This window comes from Dendrobates tinctorius, unplaced genomic scaffold (assembly GCF_039654945.1).
Source record: "Dendrobates tinctorius isolate UK_male_01 unplaced genomic scaffold, ASM3965494v1 ptg000166l, whole genome shotgun sequence".
In the NCBI taxonomy this organism is placed as follows: Eukaryota; Metazoa; Chordata; class Amphibia; order Anura; family Dendrobatidae; genus Dendrobates; species Dendrobates tinctorius.
This window is the reverse complement of record NW_027361833.1, coordinates 8,704,403-8,723,131: the sequence shown is the minus strand read 5'-3', so window position 1 is coordinate 8,723,131 and position 18,729 is coordinate 8,704,403. Positions and strand designations below refer to the sequence as shown.

General features: G+C 41.9%; 1 protein-coding gene across 8 annotated transcripts in view; it reads left to right on the top strand.

Annotated features, from left to right (window-relative positions):
• Window positions 1-18,729, top strand: part of DMD (dystrophin) — a 3,834,938-nt gene that overhangs the window by 2,716,819 nt on the left and 1,099,390 nt on the right. The gene's annotated exons all lie outside the window — the stretch shown is intronic.

Below are 18,729 nucleotides of genomic sequence, written 5' to 3'. Positions count from 1 at the left end.
TAAGTCAAAACCAGGAGTGGGTGAAGAAATACAGAAATGGTGGCGTGTTTCTATTATACTTTTCCTCTGATTATTCCACTCCTGGCTTACAAATAATGATGTAAATTACTGACCAAATATTGAATGTGTGAAAGAGGCCTTAGAGTTTATGGAAATGAGAAGGGAAGGTGGAGAAAGAGGCACGGACAAACAGATTGTGGTGCATCTTCTAGAAGGTGATTTTATTTCACTTAAGTGATTGAGTCACAGCTACACTGCTCACTTCTGCAGCATAATACTCTCCATGCTGCCATATAAAAACCTCCATGTTGCTACTGCGTATGACATATGCTGCACATAGAAAGAAGAGCATGAGTTAATCAGTTTCTGTGTACTATGTATGGAACACATATGAGTACCTAGTCTCCATAAACTAGCTCAGAGACAACTGAATATTAGTGAGAGGGCATAAAAATGGTACAAGATGCAGGATTAAAGTCATATAATAATAACCAGAAATAGTGTTACTTCTCACGTACACACATTTGGCAGCTTATTTTGAAAAGTTACTTTATAGACAGGCATTCTTTAATATTAAATATTGATATAGGGCAAGCATGTTGCATCCTATATGTTAACACACAAAAGTAAAGTATTTCAGCATTTATACTGTAGATTTGAATTATGTGCAGCATACAAAGCCTGCGCGGCACTTCAAAGGAGGCACAGTCACAAAACACTTTCTCGTAGCAATGCTGGATAAAGAATCAATAGAAGGTCAAAGATTGGGATTTGGAGTTATAAAGCTAGTACTATTTTTGACTAAAATAATATGATGACTTTTATTAGGCTGGTTTCACACTTGCGTTTTTTTGCGCAAAGAAACGCATGCTTTTTTCCTATCTTTTACATGGGTGCGCATACACATGCGTTTGTACGCGTTTGTATGCACATGAGTTTTTTTGTAGTGTGCGCTCGGGCACAAAAAATGCATCTGGTGGAATTTTTTGTGCGTCCGACCTGTCGCAAAAAAACGCATGCGCACGCAATGCGTTTTTTTTCACCCAAACACTCATTATAGTCTATGGGTGAGCGCAAAAAAACACATGCTTTTTTTTTAAAAAAAGTGCCTAAACCTGCAAAAAAATGCACACAAATGCATGATGCGTTTTTTATGTGCGTTTGCACTGCGCACGGTGCGCAGCGCAAAAAAATGCAAGTGTGAAAGTAGCCTTAGATGCAAAAAATAATAAAGACTTTAAATAAAATATCTGCAAATTAACAAAAATATTTAAATTATTACAATACTTTGTACAAAAATTATATACAGAAATAACACGGAAATCAGGAACAAAAAGAAATGGAAAGCATAATGGAAAGAAAAAGTTATCTTTCAACCATGAACACAAAAAGTAACCTTTTCAAATGGAAATACACAAATAGTTGGGATAGGTATTATGATACCTCATAGGTATGAACCTGTATCCAAAAATCATATATGAAATAGGTATTTTATTCCAATAGAGAAAATCAGATTATATAATACAATTTCTCAAAGATTATAATCAAACAATATAAAGGCACATTACAACCAAAATAGTGCCCAATGCTATCAGAAAGCTTAACAAACATATCTAATCCACCATGCTAGTTTTTGTGCATCTCTATTTGTAAAGCTGGTTCAATGGCCATAATGTAAAACAAACTAAATGTGCACAAATTGTGGATGTGTCTGACTCTGTCTGCAGTTCAATGTGCTCATCCTAATTGTGGATGGGTTCAGGAGTTGCCTCTGCGTTTCATACATTACTCTGGTCCGTAAAATGGACCGAAGTACTGCATGCTGTGATATGTTCCATGCATACCATCAGTCCACATGGAAAATAGGCAATGTGCATTGGCACACTGGTTAGAATAGGTCTGTGTGTTCTCTGTTTGCAATGCATGACACACACGAACAGAGGAATTAAAGCACTTGTCTGAATGAGCTTCTCCCAGCTTTAAGCTGGGCCACTTGTTTTTCCATTGTGCTTTCATTTCTTTTTTGTGCCTGATTTCCCTTTGTTACAGACTCATGCAGGTGCTGTATATTCGATCCAAGTGCAATCTGACAAAACATCGGCTCACACTAGGACCAAACTTAATCTATTAGGTTGTTCAAATGTCTGAATTTTTCTTTGGGCCAAGTCAAACCAAGGAAAAATTTGTGGCATGCACGAATTGCATCTGTGAATCAGGTCACATTCGTCCATGGTCGTGTGTGGGTTCATGGAAAATATAAGACTACATTTGAATTACATCAAGGATAGAGATGGGCAAACCTGAATAGTAAAGTTACTACTGTTTGGGCTAGGACCCCAAACACAGACTTCATCAGGAACTCAGCTTTACTGTTCAGGTTCGGCACCCTGAACACTGGGTGTTTACTACTCTGTCATCTTAATGACAGTGCAAAAAACATCAGCGGCTCTGATAGGTAGTAAGATTAATACCACCTGTCAGAGTGACTTGGTTCTGAGATAACACCATGAGCCCATAGCTGTGACTGGAGGTAAAAAGTTTACCTACAGTCACTGGTGTCAGCTGATGGGTTTACTACTCCCACCAGCCTACGCCTGCTGCGCTAATAACAGGAAGAGCAAGCAGCAGCTGTTGGGAGTATTCATCAGCCAGCACTAGAGATGAGCGACTTTGCCTTTTTTCAGGTCGCAAAAGTTGGGTCGAACGCATTCGGCCGATTATCGTGTAAAGTCGAAGGCTGACTGAAACACGAAACCCAATGCAAGTCAATGGGGAAGAAAAGTCGGCAGTGAACGGAGGGCAGGAAACACACCTACAGTGCCCATTTTAATGCCAAAAACATCAATTCTTATTACTTAAGCTTGTCAACCTTAATTTACTTTAAAATAATAATTAGGCATTGAAAACTGGGGACTATTTGGCTAAAATTGTGGGGGGGTAGGGCTGGCTCCAGATTTTTGTGAGCCCAGGGCCAAAGAGTGTCACTGGGCTCCTTTAACACATGCCACAATTCATGATCCGCTGATACGGCAGAGAAATAGCGGTATAGTACAATGAAAAATACTTCACTTCTTACATCACATGACTGATATCCATTTTAAATTCTCCAATAGCTTCAAAAACAGACAGTATATTATTCCATACAGTATTATGGCCACCGCATAGTGCGCCATAAGGAGTAATGAGGCCCATATATTTCTCCATACAGAGTCATTGGTCCCATATAATGTTCGATACAGTATATGATGAGCTCCACATAATGCTACAGTATATGTTGGTCCTCATGGATGAAGCTCCACTGTCTTATGGGCCCAAATAATGCTCCATATATAATGGGCCCCATTTCTAATGCTCCAGTGTATAATGGGCCCTGTAAATGCTGCTCCAGTGCCTGATGTCCCTCATTTGGAAAGCTCCAGCATATGATGGGCCTCACCGATGATGCTCTAGTGTACGATTGGTCCAAATAATGCTCCATATATAATCTGCCCCATTTACAATGCTCCAGTATATGATGGGCCCCAAGGATCATGCTCCAGTGTCTTATGGGCCCAAATAATGCTCCATATATAATGGGCCCCATTTCTAATGCTCCAGTGTATAATGGGCCCTGTAAATGCTGCTCCAGTGTCTGCTTTGGAATGCTCCAGTGTATGGTGAGCCTCATATATCATTCTCCAGAGTATAGTGCTCCCCAAAAATTGCTCCCAACCTTTAAAACAATTAAATAAGTCTTCTCATTAGGGAATCCCTGTACTCTGGACTCCTCATCGTCCCCATCCTCCATCTCTCTGCACTTCGCCTGTTCAGGCAGAGGACGTACAGACGTGATGTCATCTCGCTCTCTGACCAGAATGTCACTGTCAGGAAATGCGGAAGATGTCACGGCGGTGGAGCAGGAAGAGGTAAGTATTTCAACTTTGCAAGTGCTGTGATCCTGAGCAAGCAGGAGGGGCCCACTCGTTGGCGACGGCACTGGCACAGAGCCCCTCATAGTACGGCGGTGTGTCTGATGGCGGGTGGGCGGTGTGTCTGATGGCGGGTGGGCCCTCCCACCGGCAGAGACACTTTTGCATACTATGAGGGGCCCTGTGCCAGTGCTGTTGCCCATGAGTATGCCCCCCACCTGCTCAAGGAACCTGCACTTTCATCTGCACCTTCCTCTTTGTCACCGTGTAAGGTGGTATAGTATGCGGGAAGGGGAACCTGAGTTTGATCAGGGTCAGATTCTGGCTGTGTAGAGTGCAAGGGGAATGTAGTGGTCTGGGTCAATGTACCAGCAGAATCATCTAGCAGTGGCTGGGCTTCAGTGCACTTGTGGCACCCCCAGGAGTGCGCTCGCCACAGTGGCATTACCTTCCTCCTAGGGATTGTGATGTCATGCTTGGGAGCAAGGGAGTATCTCTCTAGCAGTTAAACCAACACACAACACAGTTCCCACTCCAGGCCAGCAGGGAGAGCTCTGAACCTGACTGCTGAGGAGCTGCTCTCTGTGGTCGGGAGAAGGGAGATTAGGGCAGTCTGTGAAGGCAAGGGGAAGTGTGTGGACGTGAGAAGGGGAGCTGGAGGATGAGCAGAGTTAAGGCTCACTCCTAGCTGGAGCGCATAGTCCGAATTCCGGTCTCCGAGTTTGTAGGGACACTGACGGTCCTGCAGCAGAAACCAGAGGAAGAAGCAGCTGTAAATGCCCCAGCAGCGACATGTATGAGCCAGAAGGAAAAGGCTACGGCTGCCTGCCATACGAGAAAGTTCCAAAAGAGAGTCAACAGGGGGAACTTCAGTGAACTCAGTACTGCGAGTACCTCAGATAAGCGCTATAACGGCGGTCACACTACCTATCTGCAGAGAGAGAATTCTTAATTTGCTTCCAGGCTGACCAACTCCTTCTCCATCTGTACTCTGGGTCCTGGATGGCACTTACCAAGTACAGGTAAAGGAACTGCACGACTGTGTCTGTCATCTTTCTCCTGCGCCTGGTGCACGGCTCTGCTACATCCTGCACTGCACACCATCTACCAACTCTTTCTGCCCTGCGACTGCGGCCCTACCTTTGCAGGGCTTCTTGATCTTAGCTGCACCACATCTGTCCCAGAGAAGCGACACTGTAGCGCTGGTCAATCTGATCAGAATCCACAGGTGGCGTCACGTATCATTCACCTATAAACGTTATTCACCCCTTTGCATGGACGCCCAGGGCCACGGACTGGGTCACCACCACCGTGACACATTCCTCTGAGACACAGGCCCGGTACCGATTAACCCCACTGCCCTGGCTGGCGACCCACACTCCATGTCAGATACATCTTGGACTGGGGAATTCAAGATTTGACTTGATAACCCAGGCATGGTATGTGAAAAGAGCTCCATGGAGTAATCTGTAGTGTGGCCTGCCGCATACTTCACTTTTGGTAGGGGTGCAGGACACAAGGAAAGGTGTTGTTCCTGACCAGCAGCCTCCACTGATGACTCAGTGCTTTTATTTTTTGAAACTTTAGAAGAGGAGGCGAGAGAGCTGGAGGCTGTGTCAGAAATGTAAGCCAAAACTTGTTCCTGAAGCTCCGGCTTTAAAAGCGGTTTACCTACTCCAAGAAAAGGGAGCCTTCAAGGCCTTGTGGAGCCAGACGATGACGCAGGCTCAACACCTCCTGCCTTATGTGCTATTGTGCTTTTACCACTACCAGCAGATGCACCACCACCACCACCATCAGTACCAGCTGGCAACCCCTACCCACTTCCACAGCCTCTTCCACCATACTTCCTCATTTTTGGGAAAATGTACCCAAAATACCACCAGCTATATGGTACTGTAAAACAAGGTACAAGGTGTATATAGTATTGGGGAGAATTTGAATCTCCCTAGAGATTTTAGGAGGCTGAACAATTATCTCAGGCCCATTATAGATTACACCTCAATGTAACAGGCTGAAATAGGCTGGTGTATGAGAAGGTACAAGGTGTATATAGTATTGGTGAGAATTTGAATCTCCCTAGAGATTTTAGGAGGCTGAACTATTATCTCAGGCCCACTATAGATTACACCTCAATTTAACAGGCTGAAATAGGCTGGTGTATGACAAGGTACAAGGTGTAAATAGTATTGGGGAGAATTTGAATCTCCCTAGAGATTTTAGGAGGCTGAACTATTATCTCAGGCCCACTATAGATTACACCTCAATTTAACAGGCTGAAATAGGCTGGTGTATGAGAAGGTACAAGGTGTATATAGTATTGGGGAGAATTTGAATCTCCCTAGAGATTTTAGGAGGCTGAACTATTATCTCAGGCCCACTATAGATTACACCTCAATTTAACAGGCTGAAATAGGCTGGTGTATGACAAGGTACAAGGTGTAAATAGTATTGGGGAGAATTTGAATCTCCCTAGAGATTTTAGGAGGCTGAACTATTATCTCAGGACCACTATAGATTACACCTCAATTTAACAGGCTGAAATTGGCTGGTGTATGACAAGGTACAAGGTGTATATAGTATTGGGGAGATTTTGAATCTCCCTAGAAATTTTAGGAGGCTGACAATGATGCTCTCCGTCCAAGTATGGCAGCAATGCAGCTATCAGGGAGCCTTTTAAGGCAGCCTAATCACCAACAGAGCTGATGCTCAAAAATATATCCTCCCCTGTCACTGCACACAAACTGTTGTGTTGTACAGTGAAAATTGCTACCAGCAGAAGCAGTTTTTTTTTCTTCTTCCCTGCCTAACACTCTCCCTTATTCAGAATCAGCAGCAGCAACCTCTCCCTATGCTAAGATCGGCAGAAGTAAGATGGCGGTTGGCATACACACCCTTTTATAGCCCCTGTGGCGCCACACAAAGCAAGCCAATCACTTGCATGCCCCTCTCAAAGATGGTGGTGACCGCTGCCCTTGTCATCGTGTTGCCCACAGTGTGCGTCCTCCATCATTGGCTGAAAAAGGGTGCTGGAAACATCATTTGAAACGCGACTTTGGCGCTCTGGTCGCCGACCTCATGGCTGACCTCACGCTATGGTCGGGTTTCGTTTCATGAAACCCGACTTTAGCGAAAGTCGGCGGCTTATGAATTTGACCGACCCATTTCGCTCAGCTCTAGCCAGCACCTGCACTCTAAATAAATAATTTTAAAAAAAGCGGTGTGGGTTCCCCCTCTATTTTTTAAAATGGAGATTACTACTAGCACTGTGAGAAAAGTTTCTCAATGCAGCGCTGAGTTCACAGCAGTTCATAATGAGAAATTTCTTCTCAAGCAGAAGATGTCCAGGGATCTCCAACAGCTACTACTGTAGGTACCTAAGATTAGTGCCTTCACACCCTTTCAACCTATCTTTTTATTGGCACCGTTAGGAGGATTTGTAGGGAGCTAGCAGCACAATAGTCAATTAAGCAAATTAGGCCTAATGGTAGTTTATTGAATTATAATAGGACATGATGGGTGTTTGCTTTCCCAACATCATCTTTTATGCGCATTTATGTAATATGGTGTTGTTTTGTGTCTATGACACATGTTTTTTGCTGTGGTGGGATTTCCCATGGAGTGTTAAGGCCCTCTTTATTTGGTTTAGCACCTTTCGTTTCATATGGTTATTTTGTATGTTAATAAAGAATGATATTTTAAATGATATACTATTATGTGGTACCCAATTTTTATGCTTTGGTTACCATAAAAGTGATATTGCTAAACTTACTGTTTTATATTACCCTAGTTTGGGGATGAATAAATAAAATTGGGCTACTTTCTGTGATTATAAACTACTATTACATGCAGTAACAAAAAGGTAGCATCAGAGTATTTTAATATTCATGCTTAAATATGGCCAGTCGCAACATCCTATAATGTATTAGGCCTGGAATCCTTTGTTGTAAACTCTATTTTTGTAATTTTAAATAGAACATGTAATTAGATTTCTGTCCACTATTTGCTTTGTGTGTTTTCTCCCAAGCGTTATATATTAATAGGGATGACACATTTAATTTTAAAATAAAAAATAAACACCAGTGCCTGTTTAGTTGGAGATTCTGCTGTGCTTGTTCTTCTGTCTGCATGTTATTCCATTTGGGCAATTTACTGATGATGAGCCTCTGCAGTGCTTGCATGGTATATTTTTTAATTATGACCCTAATTACCATAATTTGTTCTCCTTAAACCTGTTACTGTAAGTTAATCTCCATTGGAGAAGAGATAGACATTAGAATAAATGCACTCTAGGAGGAATAGTGATACATTTTCTCCATTAGCAAGCAAGCAATTAAAAAATAAAACTAAGACAGGCGATGTGTGTTTTTGTTAACTGTGTCGGCAGGTTTAAAACAGTATTAAAGGGGATTTCTATCACTACCAAGGCACTTAAAAATGTGCCTTTAAAAATAAAACTACAGATAAATAACTTCATTTAGAAATATTGTGCCATTTGAGAATTTATTTATTTTACTCACTTAAATAGCGCCATTAATTGCACAGTGCTTTTTGCGACATCAGCATCACTGTTCGCATTGTGACTCACAATCTAAGTTCCCTATTTGTATGTCTTTGGAGTGTGGGAAGAAACCAGAGGAAACTCACGCAAACACAGGGAGAACATGCAAACTCGTGGCAGATGTTACCCTTGGTGAGATTTGAACCCAGGAACCCAACACTGGAAGGCTACCATGCTCCCACACCCAATTTAGACTTGGTTAAATACCATATACTCATGTCAATTTTTTTTAAGAGTTGCTTGTAGAAAATGCTGTCCAGCTTTATGTCGAGCATGCTAACTTTCTACTACACCTTTCCTTCATGAGCAACTCTCTCATGCAATTTGTTTATACTGTGCTTCTCATTAAATTCATTATGTTAGTTCTATGTTATGCCCATATAAATCTATGGGTTAGCCATGTATGCACAATTCAAACAAGTTGTTGTCTGCAGATTTCTATGCGCATCAGTGACATTAAAGAGGTGGTCTGATGTTCAATTTTCCTGCTAAATCCCTATCTATTTAGTACCATATTATAAATTATTTTCTCATAGTTTATTATTTTCTAACTACGCTATCTAACTGCTTTGTTTTTTCCCTTCCTTTTTAGGATGCTTTGTTTGCGAATCGGATACTCAAGGAAGCGTCATCAGGAGACCAAGGGTGTGGTCACTGCTGCTATCCCCGCCCCCTCCTTGAAATGAAGAGTCCCAGTGCGATGTGCACAATGACAGTGCACTCTCTTGCCAGCTCAGATCAGCAGTAATGAGACAGTACCAGAGTTCTTTGTAAGAATACCCAGCGTGCAGAAACCAATGATGTCATTTGCGGAGGCAGCGCTGGTCTCTGCACACCAGTTATTCTTAAATGCATTCTGTTGCAGTTTCATTACTGCTATCTGAGCTGGCAATAGAGAGTGTGCTGTCATTGTGCACATTGCACAGAGCACATCATACTAGGACTAGCTCAGCGCTTGAAACAAGCATCACCGATGACACTTCGTTTCAGGGAGGGGACAGGTGTTGCTGCAGTAACTGCAGTCAATGCTTCCTGAAAATACTTTGTTTAAACATCCCAGCATACATTGCATGCATTGCGATTTTCAAACAAAGTATAGTCAAAAAACAGTCAAGAACAATAGAAAATAGTTTAGATTCTGGCATTAACTGAGCATGAAAATTAGTTTGGACTTCAGACCACCTCTTTAATTGTACACATATAAATTAATCTAAAGATGAGGATGCACACTAACTGCTTGTTATTAGACATGCTCGGCTTTTGTGCTCTCAATCAATTTTAATGCAATGTTTTCATGTAGGAAAAATGTGGTATAGATTTCAAAGAGGTTTTACAAATATTATCTTTATAACATTATCAAAATAGGAATATGAAACTTAGGCCTCTCGCTTTTTAGCAAGTGGTAAACCCTTGATGGGTGAGGACAGATCATACATTAGATAGCTTGTAATCACTTTTAAAAATGTGTTAAATTATGGAATTTCATTAGTTTGAGATTAAACATCTTCTCCATATGAGCATTATCTAAAGAAAGTACTTTGTATCTTGTACAACTTTTCATAAAACTTCACTGCTATCATAGTAGCACATTTCTTATAATGTAAAGTGTAATGTTAGTTGCATGCTATAATGTTTCCACAATCCTTTGTAGAATTGAATTTTTATACATCGCTTCACTCATATTACATACTCTATTACATTGAGTCACAGTAGACTGTCTTTGTACACCACTTTAAAGGTCACATTTTAAACCCTTAGAGTGGATTCACATTTAGCATTTAACATTGTTTCTCAGAGTTTTGTTGTTTTTTTTTTACACTGTACATTAGTCGGTAAATAACATATTAACTTTATGGATAATGTCAATAGATGAGCAGAACAAGCCATATAAGATCAACTTCGAGTTGAATTTCCTCAAATTCGCAGGTTTTAACAATTTTTGATTCATGAGGATTAGAAAAAAAAAGCTAATTTCTCACCCACTGCTTAAGACTCAGAAAATGGGCTAATAACATTAGATGCCGCTACAAGGGCTTTTCCTTAACCCCTTCACTACCAAGGGTGGTTTGTACGTTAACTCCCGGGCCAATTTTTACAATTCTGACCACTGTCCCTTTATGAGATAATAACTCTGGAACGCTTCCATGGATCCTGGTGATTCTGACAATGTTTTCTTGGGACATATTGTACTTCATGTTAGTGGTAAAATTTCATTCAAATAACTTGCGTCTATTTGTGAAAAAAACGGAAATTTGGCAAAAATTTTGAAAATTTTGCAATTTTCCAACTTTGAATTTTAATGCCCTTAAATCACAGAGATAGGGCGCACAAAAAAACTTAATAAGTAACATTTTCCACATGTTTACTTTGCATCAGCCCAATTTTGGAACCAAAATTTTTTTTGTTAGGAAGTTATTAGGGTTAAAAGTTGACCAGCGATTTCTCATTTTTGCAACACCATTTTATTTTTACGGACCACATCACATTTGAACTCACTTTGAATGGTCTATATGATAGAAAATACCCAAAAGTGACCCCATTCTAAAAACTGCACCCCTTAAGGTGCTCAAAACCACATTCAAGGAGCTTATTAACCCTTCAGGTGCTTCACAGGAATTTTTTGAATATTTAAAAAAATGAACATTTAACTTTTTTTCACAAAAAAAATAGTTCAGGTTCAATTTTTTTTATTTTACCAAGGGTAACAGGAGAAATTGGACAGCAAAAATTATTGTGCAATTTGTCCTGAGTACGCTGATAGCTGATATGTGGGGGGGAACCACTGTTTTGGCGCATGGCAGAGCTCAGAAGGGAAGGAGCGCTGTTTGACTTTTACAATGCAAAATTGGCTGGAATTCAGATCGGACGCCATGTCACATTTGGAGAGCCCTGATGTACCTAAACAGTAGAATCCCCCCACAAATGACCCCATTTTGGAAACTAGACCCCCCAAGGAACTTATCTAGATATGTGGTGAGATCTTTGAACCCACAAGGGCTTCACAGAAGTTTATGACGTACAGCGATACAATTATAAAATCATATTTTTTCCACAAAATGATCTTTTCACCCCCAATTTTTATTTTCCCAAGGGTAACAGGACCATAAAAGTTATTGTGCAATTTGTCCTGAGTACGCTGATACCTCATGTGTGGGTGTAAACGACTATTTGGGCGCATGGCAGAGCTCGGAAGGGAATCAGCGCCATTTGACTTTTTTGGCTGGAATTGAGATCGGACACCATGTCGCATTTGGAAAGCCCCTGATGTACCAAAACAGTGGAATCCCCCCAGAAATGACACCATTTTGGAAACTAGACCCCCCCAAGGAACTTATCTAGATGTGTGGTGAGAACTTTGAACCCCCAATTGCTTCACAGAAGTTTATAACTCCCAGGCGTGAAAATAAAAAAATCATATTTTTTCCACAAAAATGATATTTTTGCCCCCAATTTTTTATTTTCCTAAGGGCAATAGGAGAAATAGGACCCCAAAAGTTGTTTTGCAAATTGTCCTGAGTAGGCTGATACCCCATTTGAGGGGTAAAACACTGTTTGGGTGCATGGCAGAGCTTGGAAGGGAAGGAGCACCATTTGACTTTTTCAACACAGAATTGGCTGGAATTGAGATCAGACGCCATGTTGTGTTTGGAGAGCACCTGATGTGCGCAAATAGTGGAAACCCCCAATTCTAACTCCAACCCTAACCCCAACACACCCCTAGCCTTAACCCTAACCCTAGCCCTAACCCTAACCCTAACCCTAGCCCTAACCCTAATGGGAAAATGGAAATAAATACATTTTTTAAATTTTATTATTTTTCCCTAACTAAGGGGGTGATAACGGGGGGTTTGATTTACTATTAATGGCGGAATTTATATTTGGCAGCTGTCACATGCTAAAAGACACTTTTTTTTTGCATCACCACATATTGAGAGCTATAATTTTTCCATATTTTGACCCACCGAGTCATGTGAGGCCTTATTTTTTGCGGGAAGAGTTGACGTTTTATTGGTACCGTGTTCGGGCATGTGACATTTTTGATCACTTTTTATTTCGTTTTTTGGGATGCAGAATTTACAAAAACCAGCGTTTCATGAATTTCTTTTGGGTGGTGCGTTTACGCCGTTCCGCTTGCGATAAAATTGATAAAGCGGCTTTATTCTTCGGGTCGGTACGGTTACAGCAATAGCTCATTTAAGTCTTTTTTTATGTTTTGGCGCTTTTATGCAATGAAAACAATTTTATATAAAAAATAATTATTTTTACATCGCTTTATTCTGCGAGCTATAACTTTTTTATTTTTTTGCTGATGATGCTGTATGATGGCTCGTTTTTTGCGAGACAAGATGACCTTTTCAGTGGTACCATGGATATTTATATGCGTCTTTTTGATTGCGTGTTATTGCTGTTTTTGTTCGGCAGTATGATAATAAATCATTATTTTTTGCTTCGTTTTTTATTTTTATTTTTTAAGGGGTTCGCTTAAGGGGTTAACTAATGGGACAGTTTTATAGGGCGGGTCGTTCCGGACGCAGAGATTCCAAATATGTGTTTTTTTGTTTTTGTTTTTTTTTTATTTCCAAAAAATGAATTTATTGGGGAATATTTTTTTTTTTTAATTTATTTAGCGATTTTTTTAAAATTATTTTTACATTTTTTTTTTTACTTTATTACAATGTCCCAGGGGGGACATAACTGTCATGTGACAGATCACTGATCTGTCACATCACAGATCGCTGTGACAGATCAGCGATCTGTCACAGGCACTGCTACAGGCTTCCTCATGCCTGCACTCTGTGGGCAGTGAGGAAGCCAGCTTCCTGCAGGCCCCCAGAGGTCCCCACCACCATATTGGATCCAGGGACCAGCAGGAAAGGAGTCCTTCGCAGCAGCGCTGCACATTGCGCTGCCGTGGGGGGCTCAAGGAAGCATGGAGAGAGCCCCCTCCCTGCCGATGCTTCCCTTTAACCCCCGGTACACCACGATCGTGTTAGATCACTGTGTAAAAGGGGTTAACGTGTCGGGGCGGTCCGTGTGTCAGCTATGATAATTAGCTGACAACTGGCCGAGATAAGCGGCGCTCACCACGTGGGCGCCGCTTATCGCTATGATGTAATATTCCGTCCATGGTAATTAGGGCCCAGGGCATATGGACGGAATATTACGTCTAATGAAGGAAAGGGGTTAATGTACTACAGCAATCACATCGCATGGTCTGGAGCAGCCAATCAGGGGCACTAGCTCAGAAAATGTATAAAATGGGGGCTGGTCAAGCAACACCATTTTAGGATTTTTTTTAAAGCTAGGAATAGGCAGTCAGAATGCACAGCTTACCTTAAATAGGGAAAAAAAAAGCCTAATACAATTGTGCTGAAGAAGATTGGAAATGGGAGCAATAGTCTCCATCTGTGAATAAAAATCCAAAGACTTAATTGATAGGGAGATGTTGTACCTGAATCATCAATGTGGCTGCGAAATGATTGACCCATGATATACTCTAGTAACAGCAGCTTAATAACTTTTTTATTCTTAACACATTGTAAAGATGTCAGCTAAATACTGCTCTATTCTAATTTTGTTACTAAATCAAAATTCTGAAACCAAGGCTTGTGTGTCACAGGAGCGGTGCTTATTTGAATGTGATAGGAGCATGTCATACTTTTTATTTTTTAAAGACAAAAGAAAAAACTCCATAATCTGGAAATGTAGGCACAACTGTTTACCTCACAAAGTGTGCATGTTGTAAAACAAGATATATTTTTTTGCACACCTACTTGTTGTAACAGTACATTATTAGACCTGGACATGTCACCAGAATACAGATATTGGTTACCATCCATTTTTCCCTAGCCAGATAAGTTGAGGTAATTTGGACATTAATAAGGTTGTTGTCATGATCTGAATTTGATCTGACAGTTTTAAATTGCACAGGGTGAACTATTTTTACTTTGGCAAGTGCCAAGTGACTTGACTGTCCCCGGTGGTGGTTAGTGGTATTGCACTTTAGGTTTAATGTGCACATAATCATGAATCAGGTGTGGGGCTCTATAAATGAGTCTCATGGTGTGTAATCACGGCTGGTGATACTGATTCATTTATTCTGAGTTTGTGAGAGCCTGGTGGAAGGATGGAGCTGAGGAGGAGTCCTGCACAGCTTAGCCAAGGGGGACGTGTGTCAGCTATGGTGTCTGGACGAAGGGCTGGCATGGCGTGGTGGGGTCGCAGTGATGGTGTCAGCAGGAAGTGTCTGCATCGACTGGTGGAGTGGCTACTATGGAGAGTGGCACTCACCATGTGGGACTTGGCTGCTGAGCTGGACTCAAGCATGCTTGACTTCGTGGCAGAAGCTGAACTCATCCTTGGGACTCTGTTACTAAGCATCAGCAACTGGTGGTGGACTCTGCTCCAAGGCAGCACTATGGTGAAGGATCCTGTTATGGTGATGGATTCTGGTGGAGGAGAAGACGCACGCAGGTGGAGGGCTCTGTTGCAGGAGCATAAGCACAGAGCATAAAGCTAAGTGGTGTCCCCCTGTATTGTCTCTTTCCCTCATTTGTGTTATTAGTGCAGTGGTGGGATTAGTTTCCGCACCGACCAATTCCCTAGTGAGGGTTTAGGGTCAGGGCGAGCTAGGGCGTTGAGGTACGCGTGCGGCGCCCGGTGCGGAACCGGCATAGGGAACGTTAGGAGTGCAGGGACACTGGCTCAGGGGAGCTCAGGAGGTCTCCAATTCCCTTTTCCCTATCGCAGGGCCCACCACTGTTAATGTTTCCCAGGTCCCCCTTATTATTTAAATTCGCCGTACTGGAGGTGGGGTTTCCAGAATGTTTATTAACGTGTAATACCTAAATTCGCCAGGTGGAGGCGGTGTATCCATCTGCACGTTTTATTATTTAAATTCGCCCCACTGGAGGCGCTGTATCCAGGTTCACGTGTGTTATGGGTTCGCCTTGCGGTAACACCTGCGCCCAGACACACAGTGACCATGACAGTTGTATTTGCATTGAAGAGATAAAAAGGGGTTTAACAAAGTCCTAGGAGACCACAGAGTGGTATACACTTAGTTTCAAGGCAATTAGAGGGTTTTAGACCAACCAACATTCCTATTATTATTATTATTATTATTTATTTCTATAGCGCAATTAACTCCATGGTGCTGTACATGAGAAGGGGGTTACATACAAAGTTATGGATATAGTTAACAGTAAGCAAATTTACAATAACAGACTGGTACAGAGTGGAGAGGACCCAGTCCTTGCAGACATTCAATGGGATAGTGGGGAAGAGACAGAAGGTCGGGTGTGCAAAAGCTCTGTTGGTTTTGAAGCAGCAGCTCAGGCGTTGGTGAGGCTGCAGAGTGGTTATTTCAGGCTGTAGGCTTTCCTGAAAAGATGGGTTTTCAGGTTCCGTTTGAAGGATCCGAGGGTGGTGGATAATCGGACTTGTTAAGGCATGGAATTCCAGAGGATAGGGAATATTCTGGAGAAATCTTGGAGGTGGTTGTTTGAGGAACAAATAAGTGTGGAGGAGAGTAGGAGGTCTTGAGAGGATCGAAGATTACGTGAGGGAAGATATTGTGAGCTTAGTTCAGAGATATAGGGAGGGGATAGGTTGTGGATGGCTTTGTAGGTCAGTGTTAGTAGTTTGAACTGGATTCGTTGGTGAATTGGGAGCCAGTGGAGGGATTTACAGAGTGGAGAGACAGGGGAGTAGCAAGGAGATAGGTGGATTAGTCAGGTAGCAGAGTTGAGGACAGACTGGAGTGGTGCAAGAGAGTTAGCAGGGAGGCCACAGAGGAGAGTGTTGCAGTAGTCAAGGCGGGAGATGATGAGGGCATTTCTATAACCAGAAAGCATCTGGTGGAATAAGAGAAATGCACCTAAGTATCACAGGATAAACCAAAAGAAAAATTATGCTACAAAATACAGTATCTCAAAAATATATCATCTTTATTAAATGTGAAATATAACAGATTTTATTAAAAAACAGAGTAGCTTAATAGAGTGCTAACAACAAACCTCTCAAGGCTATAAGCAGTATATAGTTATTATGTCAGCATATCTATTGCGTTCAATTCCCTAATGGACAACATATACTTTAGAGAGAAGAATATATGAGAAAAATCTGTATAGTAATAATGTGGAGCCCTGTTGCTTTTCACCCAGCTTCGTCAGGGGACGTTTCTAATTAGAGGCTTTGCAATATTGATTGTCCAGCAAAGGTACAGTATTTTGGGAAACATTTGGTAAAGCTGATGAATTTCAGTTTGAAATATTCCACTCATCTCTAATAATCATGGATACTCTACAACAGGGGTCTCAAACTCGGCAGAGTAAATGGGCCGCACATAAAAAAAAAATTTAAGCTGGCGGGCCGCATTCTTTTCAAACTTAATACAGTACAATGCTGTACTTAATACTCGTACATACATGGCTCTGCTCCCTCCACCTCGTACACACACGGCTCCGCTCCGTCCACCTCGTACACACGTGGCTCCTCTCCGTATACCTCATACACATGCGGCTCCGCTCCGTCCACTTCGTACACACGTGGCTCCTCACCGTACACCTCGTACACACGCGGCTCCTCTCCATACACTTCGTACACACGCGGCTCCGCTCTGTACACTTTGTACACACACGGCTTCACTCCGTACACCTTGTACACACATGGCTCCGCTCCGTACACCTCGCACACACACGGTTCCGCTTCGTACACCTCATACACACATGGCTCTGCTACTTCCACCCTGTACACCCCTCCTGACCCCACACATAAACTTATCCTCATCCAGCACCATGACAACCAGCACAGACAGCAGCGTCCTGCATACACTGAGGCCCCTGATCATGTGACTCCTCCCTCTCCTGTGACCTCATCCCAGGTCCTGTGCACACGGAGCAGCCATCGCACGCTCCTGAATGCGCAGCTTCCATCTTCTACCTGCCTCAGGGACTGAGCATGCTCCTGAATGCATGAGACATGTGGAGCACCGCGGGCTGCGTGTTTGAGACCTCTGCTCTACAGAGTACCTTTGTCAAGTCACATAGTGCTATGGTCACTGTGTCTGTTTTTAACTCCGTGATTGTATCCTAGTAATAAAATTATTTTTGTGTAATTTGTGTAATCTATGTCCTGTGATTCTGTGATATGTATAGAAATAACCTAATGTATAAAAATCTCCACCAACAACTAAAAACCCTAAGCTGACAATTTATGAAACTAAAAAAATTTCCAGTTAGGAAAATAATAAAAGAATGAGTAATATACCCAATAAAGAAAAAAGAAAAAATAGAAACAAACCCTGTATATACCTCAATTAAGTAAGTAATGTTTATTAATAAATAAATACAATTAATACATAATAGTAGGTAGTGGTCAGGCTAAAAGGCATCGGGAAATAATGATCCAAAGCAAGTACCCAAAACCACTGATTAGCAAAGGGCAAGAGCAAGTTGTAACCAGTTTGTGTTGCAAAGCTCTAAGAGACTATGCCTCTGAAGTTCAGCTTATAGTTCAGTTATAAAGACAATGAGGAAAATTTATGAAATAGTCTAAAAGAAAATCTTCCTTGGTTGCCCAATGCAACCAAAGCACAACCTTCATTATAGCGAAGCTGTTTAAAAATGAAAACTAAGCTCTTATGGATTGCTTTGGGCAACATGGATAGATTTTCTTTTAACATTTTATATTAATTAGGCCCACGGGTTGATGTCTGTTAGTTCGTGCCACCCCATTGAGGAAATTATAGTGCAAGGGCCAACCTAAAATTGTCCACATTCTAACTGGTGGTACCATTACAAGTTTAGTCTTGGTTATAATGACAAAGGCATAGTAAAACACCTTGAACTGTTTGCAGAAAGACCAAGACTGTTTCATTTTTTGTCTACTTATTTGTGAGCATTAGAGTTGAGCGAAGCGGGTCAAAAAAATTCAAAAGTCGCCGACTTTCGCCAAAGTTGGGTTTCATGAAACGAAACCCGACCTTAGCGTGAGGTCTGCCACGAACTCGGCGACCATCACACCAAAGTCGCTTTTCAAAAGATGCTTTTGCACCCTTTTTCAACCAATCAGGAAGAACGGACACTGTGGGCAACGTGATGACATAGGCAGCGGTTACCACCATGATTGTGAAGGGCATGCAAGTGATTGGCTTGCTTTGTGTGGCGTCACAGGGGGTATAAAAGGGCGTGCACGCCGACCACCATGTTACTTATGCTGATCTCAGAATAGGGAGAGCTGCTGCTGCTGCTGATTCTG